Raw genomic sequence first — 8590 nt, 5'->3', positions numbered from 1 at the left:
AGGTCTCCGGCAGCCTCTGGAACTGCCGATCTGCGGCCAACAAGGCAGAGTTCATCTCAGCCTATGCTTCCCTCCAGTCCCTCGACTTCTTGGCACTGACGGAAACATGGATTACCACAGATAACACTGCTACTCCTACTGCTCTCTCCTCGTCTGCCCACGTGTTCTCGCACACCCCGAGAGCTTCTGGTCAGCGGGGTGGTGGCACTGGGATCCTCATCTCTCCCAAGTGGACATTCTCTCTTTCTCCCCTGACCCATCTGTCTATCGCCTCCTTTGAATTCCATGCTGTCACAGTTACCAGCCCTTTCAAGCTTAACATCCTTATCATTTATCGCCCTCCAGGTTCCCTTGGAGAGTTCATCAATGAGCTTGACGCCTTGATAAGTTCCTTCCCTGAGGATGGCTCACCTCTCACAGTTCTGGGTGACTTTAACCTCCCCACGTCTACCTTTGACTCATTCCTCTCTGCCTCCCTCTTTCCACTCCTCTCCTCTTTTGACCTCACCCTCTCACCTTCCCCCCCTACTCACAAGGCAGGCAATACGCTTGACCTCATCTTTACTAGATGCTGTTCTTCCACTAATCTCATTGCAACTCCCCTCCAAGTCTCCGACCACTACCTTGTATCCTTTTCCCTCTCGCTCTCATCCAACACTTCCCACTCTGCCCCTACTCGGATGGTATCGCGCCGTCCAAACCTTCGCTCTCTCTCCCCCGCTACTCTCTCCTCTTCCATCCTATCATCTCTTCCCTCTGCTCAAACCTTCTCCAACCTATCTCCGGATTCTGCCTCCTCAACCCTCCTCTCCTCCCTTTCTGCATCCTTTGACTCTCTATGTCCCCTATCCTCCAGGCCGGCTCGGTCCTCCCCTCCTGCTCCGTGGCTCGACGACTCATTGCGAGCTCACAGAACAGGGCTCCGGGCAGCCGAGCGGAAATGGAGGAGAACTCGCCTCCCTACGGACCTGGCATCCTTTCACTCCCTCCTCTCTACATTTTCCTCTTCTGTCTCTGCTGCTAAAGCCACTTTCTACCACTCTAAATTCCAAGCATCTGCCTCTAACCCTAGGAAGCTCTTTGCCACCTTCTCTTCCCTCCTGAATCCTCCTCCCCCCCCCCCCCCTCCTCCCTCTCTGCGGATGACTTCGTCAACCATTTTGAAAAGAAGGTTGACGACATCCGATCCTCGTTTGCTAAGTCAAACGACACCGCTGGTTCTGCTCACACTGCCCTACCCTGTGCTTTGACCTCTTTCTCCCCTCTCTCCCCAGATGAAATCTCGCGTCTTGTGACGGCCGGCCGCCCAACAACCTGCCCGCTTGACCCTATCCCCTCCTCTCTTCTCCAGACCATTTCCGGAGACCTTCTCCCTTACCTCACCTCGCTCATCAACTCATCCTTGACCGCTGGCTACGTCCCTTCCGTCTTCAAGAGAGCGAGAGTTGCACCCCTTCTGAAAAAACCTACACTCGATCCCTCCGATGTCAACAACTACAGACCAGTATCCCTTCTTTCTTTTCTCTCCAAAACTCTTGAACGTGCCGTCCTTGGCCAGCTCTCCTGCTATCTCTCTCAGAATGACCTTCTCGATCCAAATCAGTCAGGTTTCAAGACTAGTCATTCAACTGAGACTGCTCTTCTCTGTGTCACGGAGGCGCTCCGCACTGCTAAAGCTAACTCTCTCTCCTCTGCTCTCATCCTTCTAGACCTATCGGCTGCCTTTGATACTGTGAACCATCAGATCCTCCTCTCCACCCTCTCCGAGTTGGGCATCTCCGGCGCGGCCCACGCTTGGATTGCGTCCTACCTAACAGGTCGCTCCTACCAGGTGGCGTGGCGAGAATCTGTCTCCTCACCACGTGCTCTCACCACTGGTGTCCCCCAGGGCTCTGTTCTAGGCCCTCTCCTATTCTCACTATACACCAAGTCACTTGGCTCTGTCATAACCTCACATGGTCTCTCCTATCATTGCTATGCAGACGACACACAATTAATCTTCTCCTTTCCCCCTTCTGATAACCAGGTGGCGAATCGCATCTCTGCATGTCTGGCAGACATATCAGTGGGGATGACGGATCACCACCTCAAGCTGAACCTCGGCAAGACGGAGCTGCTCTTCCTCCCGGGGAAGGACTGCCCGTTCCATGATCTCGCCATCACGGTTGACAACTCCATTGTGTCCTCCTCCCAGAGCGCTAAGAACCTTGGCGTGATCCTGGACAACACCCTGTCGTTCTCAACTAACATCAAGGCGGTGGCCCGTTCCTGTAGGTTCATGCTCTACAACATCCGCAGAGTACGACCCTGCCTCACACAGGAAGCGGCGCAGGTCCTAATCCAGGCACTTGTCATCTCCCGTCTGGATTACTGCAACTCGCTGTTGGCTGGGCTCCCTGCCTGTGCCATTAAACCCCTACAACTCATCCAGAACGCCGCAGCCCGTCTGGTGTTCAACCTTCCCAAGTTCTCTCAAGTCACCCCGCTCCTCCGCTCTCTCCACTGGCTTCCAGTTGAAGCTCGCATCCGCTACAAGACCATGGTGCTTGCCTACGGAGCTGTGAGGGGAACGGCACCTCCGTACCTTCAGGCTCTGATCAGGCCCTACACCCAAACAAGGGCACTGCGTTCATCCACCTCTGGCCTGCTCGCCTCCCTACCTCTGAGGAAGTACAGTTCCCGCTCAGCCCAGTCAAAACTGTTCGCTGCTCTGGCACCCCAATGGTGGAACAAACTCCCTCACGACGCCAGGTCAGCGGAGTCAATCACCACCTTCCGGAGACACCTGAAACCCCACCTCTTTAAGGAATACCTAGGATAGGATAAAGTAATCCTTCTAACCCCCCCCCCCCCCCCCCCCCTTAAAAGATTTAGATGCACTATTGTAAAGTGGCTGTTCCACTGGATATCATAAGGTGAATGCACCAATTTGTAAGTCGCTCTAGATAAGAGCGTCTGCTAAATGACTTAAATGTAAATGTACTATGCAGTGCCTTAGACTGCTGCGCCACTTGGGAGGCCCCGAGATTTTTGTTTTAAGCATATCCCAAACTTTAACCCTTACCATAACCATTCGGAGTTCATGCCTAAACTTAAGCATCTGCCTCTGGTGCCAAAGGTTGCATGTTCAAATGCAGCGATATATCGTTGTTTTTGAGATTTTAGAGATTTGGAATTAATGCCTAAACTTTACCTTAAACACTTCGGAATTTCACGTTTGGATGAACTTCGAAATTTGACGTTTAAGAAACATGTCTGAACGTCTGATTTTGACTGAGACTGTGAGATCTAGTTGTAGACAACAGCCCTTAACCATCAAACAGAGATTGACTTGGGACTTTCTGTTTCATATAAATCCAGCTAGTTGCCTCTGACACCACAATGACAAATGAAAACAGTCCAGTCCTCCTCTACAGAGCAGAGCTGACATCAGCCTCTAACTCTGTTGTCTCTTAAAGCTTAATTATTGTCAGATATGTAAATGAGAGGTGGAGGAGCAGATGTCCTGTTAGTTAGAGCCAACATGTCCTGTCTGATATCACAGACTTATAGACCTCAGTCCTACGGTCTATGTCTCTGTCTCTGTCTCTCTCTCTCTCACTCTCTCTACCTCTCTATCTCCTTCCATCTCTCTCTCTACTTCCATCTCTCTCATTCCTGCCATCTCTCTCTCTTCTTCCGTCTCTCTCTCTCTCTCTGTAAGTTCTGACAGAACTTCATGGAGAATGTAAAAACTGCACAAATAATCAAATAAATAACCCAGCCGGTTGTCATGTAAAAAAGCTCACAGTGTGAAATAGACTGAGCTTTTTCACGCTTATAATGGTCAGTGCACACACACACGCAGACACACAAGCACACACACACACACACAAACACACACAAACACACACACACTGCAGCTGCCCATCCATCTCTGCCTGCCTCTGCCTCCTCAGCAGCGCCAACAGTGTGTGTGTGCATGTGTGCATGTGTGCTAGTGTAAGTGTGTAGGGGAGTATTGTCCGGCTAAATCCTGCCCTATCATGTGTCATCTTTAAATGACAATGTCGTAAAGCATTACGAGTGTGTGGAGAGCTGTGCTGCTGCCAGGGGTTTGTTAGTGTGATGGATGAGGCTTTCTCACAATGTGTTTCCCCTGGAGCAGAATGACTAGGAAGCCAATATCAGTTACAGATGCAGGTAAGTACACAGACAGCGACTTTGGCAACAGGTACTCTCTTCTCTCCTGGAACTATAGAGAGAAAGAGAGGGTGAGTATAGAGGAGCAAAGAGGAAAAAGGGAGAGAGGAATGAGAGAAGGAAGAAGAGAGAAAGAGAGTGAGAGAAAGAGAGCGAGAGGAAGGAGAGAGAGAGAATGAATGAGACGTGTCAACGGTGTGAGAGACTCAACTGTGTGTTGTTATTATTTTTGATAGTGTAGAGTTAGACAAGAAGAAATTGACACACTCTTTAGGAAACATTTGATTCCCCTGGCTGCCAGAACTGCTATATTTTTTATCAGAACCAGTGAGGTGGAAAATGATCTGATTTACTACAGACTCCTTCCCAACACTATGTCTCAGGCATCGCTCCAAGGCCTGCCCCTCAACCCCCTCCCCCCTCCCCTCCCAGTTGAGCTGCTGGGCATTACCTAAATCACTCTCCAAGATGGCCACCCCCTCCTCTCTCCTGCGTAATGTAATTTGTGCATTGAAGGTCAGCTGATTTCAGCACCATGGCAAGTCATTACTCTTGCTAGTGTTGTTGCCGTGACGAGTCAGCGCCTGTTAGAGATGGAAACAGAGACCGATGATATAAGGAGGGATGTTTATTTCAACTAGTGTTAACGATTCAGTGTATTCGATTCAATGGTTGAGTTTATTTTACTGAAAGGGAGGCTCACTATATGCATCTGTTTTCATTGTATCATTGTATTATTCGACACAGTGGATGTTTAAACAATCTATTTACAATAGAATAATTGAAAAGGACGTTACCTTGAGTCCCTAACAGACCCTAACAAACCATCTACAGTCACCAGCAAGGCGAGGTACCACACCCAAATAGGGTAATTTCTTCCCCTTAATCATATCACAATGAACCAGATGAATACAGACAGCAATATAATACTTTTTTGTATTACAACTTTTTTGAAATATTGTATAACAATATGCAAATTAGGCGTTATCTCATTAAATATGTGCATATTTGCATATACCACAAATCTATTTTTCTGGACACTCCAGGACCGGAGTTGTATAGAGCAGATTGAGGATATACCGTATACTTTTTTCATCTTTCTATCTGTAAAATACTAAAGACATTTACGGAAACAGAATTTTTGGCGCATATTTCCAGTGGTGGAAAAAGTATCCAATTGTCATACTTGAGTAAAAGTAAAGATACAGTACCTTATTAATAGAAAATGACTCACGTAAAAGTGAAAGTCACCCAGTAAAATCCTATTTGAGTAAAAGTGTAAAAGTATTTGGTTTTAAATATGCTTAAGTATCAAAAGTAAAAGCATTTCAAATTCCTTATATTAAGCAAACCAGACAGCACCATTTTCTTATTTTAAGTTACGGATAGCTAGGGGCATGCTCCAACACTCAGACATCATTTACAAACGAAGCATGTGTTTATTGAGTCTGCCAGATCAGAGGCAGTAGGGATGACCAGGAATGTTCTCTTGATAAGTGTGTGAATTAGACCATTTTCCTGTCCTGCTAAGCATTCAAAATGTAAAGAGTACTTTTGGGTGTCAGTGTCACGATCGTCGTAATGTGGAAGAGAGGAGGACCAAGGCACAGCGTGATACGAATACATTCTTCTATTTAATAAACGAAGAGAAACACTAAACAGACTAATACAAAACAACAAAACGAACGTGAAGCTATAAATGACAAGTGCAGACACAGGCAACTTACATATAGACAATAACCCACAACCCACAATACAAAACAGGCTACCTAAATATGGTTCCCAATCAGAGACAACGCAAAACACCTGTCTCTGATTGAGAACCATATCAGGCCAAACACATAGAAATAGACAAACCAGACATACAACATAGAATGCCCACTCAGATCACACCCTGACCAAAACAAAACATAAAACATACAAAGCAAACTATGGTCAGGGCGTGACAGTCAGGGAAAATGTATGGAGTAGAAAGTACATCATTTTATTTTGGAATGTAGTAAAATACATTTATTTTTTATATTTAACCTTCATTTAACTAGGCAAATCCGTTAAGAACAAATTCTTATTTAAAATGACGGCCTACACCGGCCAAACCCGGACAACGCTGGGCCAATTCTGCGGCGCCCTATGGGACTCCCAATCATAGCCAGATGTGATACAGCTTGGATTCAAACCAGGGTGTCTGGAGTAACACCTCTAGCACTGAGATGCAGTGCCTTAGACCGCTGCACCACTCAGGAGTCCAAAGTAAAAGTAAAAGTAGTCAAAAATATTTATAGTAAAGTACAGATGCCCCAAAAAACGACTTAAGTAGTACTTTCAAGTATTTTTACTTAAGTACTTTACACCACTGCACATTTCCAAATAAAATCTTATCTAGAATCCAAATCTGACAATATAACAACAATTCCCTCTATACAAGTCTGGATAATATATCTAAGGGTAACCACACAAAATCTTGTGATCGCAGATGCTTCTGAAGCTGAGAAAAATCTGATGGCGTGTGGGAAGAGTCTGACTCAGGAAATGTCAGTTAAAGAGAAGTACAATGAATTTAGCCTCCCAATCACCAAATGCCTATTGAGACCCAATCACAATCTATCTCTTCAGTAAGTCTCTCCTCTCCTCTCCTCCCCCCATCATGTCTAAATAGGCCCTAGGCCACTTAGTATTGATGAGATCAATGGTAGGACCACTGCTGGACACACACCATATTCATTACTCCTCTACCGTAGCTCAATACACCACCACTGCTTAAAACAATCCATGCATATAAAGGTAATAAACACCGGTACAGAACTCATTAGGAAGACACGGTAATTTAGAAGAACACAGACATTTCTCATTTCAACTGGTTCATGGTCTGTATGTGTTTTAGCATCAACATTAAGCCAAGCCAACAGGAAGATGTTGCTTTCGTCAAAATATTTGTTTTCAGCTAAACAGACACATACAAAGCGCTCTCTGACACAGTGTGTGTAGGTTGTTCTCTCCTCCAGGTCTGGAACTCACAGCATGTGAGAGTCAGTGATAGGAAATCAATAAGTGATTAATATTAGTGGAGTGGGCAAGAGGCCAACTGTCAATCATGTGTCATAGAAGGAAATACAAGCAGCCTTGTAGCTTTCACATGACATGACTGCATCGAACAGGAAGTGAACAGGCTAATACACAAACACAGGGTGTTCTGGGTAAGAAAAGGTAATGTAGCAGTAAAAATATAAAGTCACAATAACTGGTGGACTATGCTGACATGGTCCCTTCAAATTAGAAGCGTAGAGTGGATTGTACAAATTGAGTTTTCCCCCAGATGGATAGTGAGACAATAGGCAGTTTATGTTTGTGACAGGCAGCCTTTAGGGTTGACGTCTAGCAGGAGAGCTGTCAAGCTGAGACAGCCTGGAGAAACAAACACAGCCGCCGATATGTCACGCACAGCAAGCACACACCAGCTCTCCAGTGGCTGGTTGGCTAATACAACTGGTTGTATTCCTCAGGCTCTATCATGGCAGTATGACACTGCGGAACCAGTATGACACTGCGGATCTGACATTCCAGGTAGGATTGTAAATCTAATCAACCCCTTCCTTCTGCAGGGCTAATGAGAGCTAGAGGTCTGGTCCTCCTCATTCTAACAAGAGGTGTTATAGTCTGTCTTGGTTATCCTCTGGACAATGCCTATAGACAGAGATAGAGATATTGCATACACAGCATCATTATCGAACCTGTCTTGGATCACTTTAGTCTGTGAACTGCTCTATGTAATATACTGTAACAATACTATTTCCGTCCATTTTAAAGTGTGTAGTATATTTCCAGTATTATGGTGTATTTCCATCCAGTATAAAGTGTGTAGTATATTTCCAGGATTATGGTGTATTTCCATCCAGTATAAAGTGTGTAGTATATTTCCAGTATTGAGGTGTATTTCCATTCAGTATAAAGGGTGTGGTATATTTCCAGTATTGTGGTGTATTTCTGTCCATTATAAAGTGTGTAGTATATTTCCAGTATTGTGATGTATTTCCATCCAGTATAAAGTGTGTAGTATATTTCCAGTATTGTAGTGTATTACGTCCAGTATAAAGTGTGTAGTGTATTTCCAGTATTATTTTGATCCAGTCTTAAAGGGATAGTTCATTCAAATTGAAAAATTACACATTGGTTTCCTTACCATGTAAGCAGTCTATTTACAAGGTAAGACAGCAATCCATGCTTTGGTTTAGTTTCCCTGGCAATGGCTGGCACTGTTTCCAAATGCTAACATTTTAGCATTTGTGGCCCAAATCCTATTCTAGTCATGGGACCAATATTAGCATTTTTCGTGCATCATGATTAAATTATCTATAAGTGAATTTGGTGAACTTCACTATAATTTTTAGATACTTTTGGATGATTTGGACAT

This window comes from Salvelinus namaycush, chromosome 13 (genome assembly GCF_016432855.1).
Source record: "Salvelinus namaycush isolate Seneca chromosome 13, SaNama_1.0, whole genome shotgun sequence".
Lineage (NCBI taxonomy): Eukaryota > Metazoa > Chordata > Actinopteri > Salmoniformes > Salmonidae > Salvelinus > Salvelinus namaycush.
Note: the sequence above shows the minus strand (reverse complement) of the source record.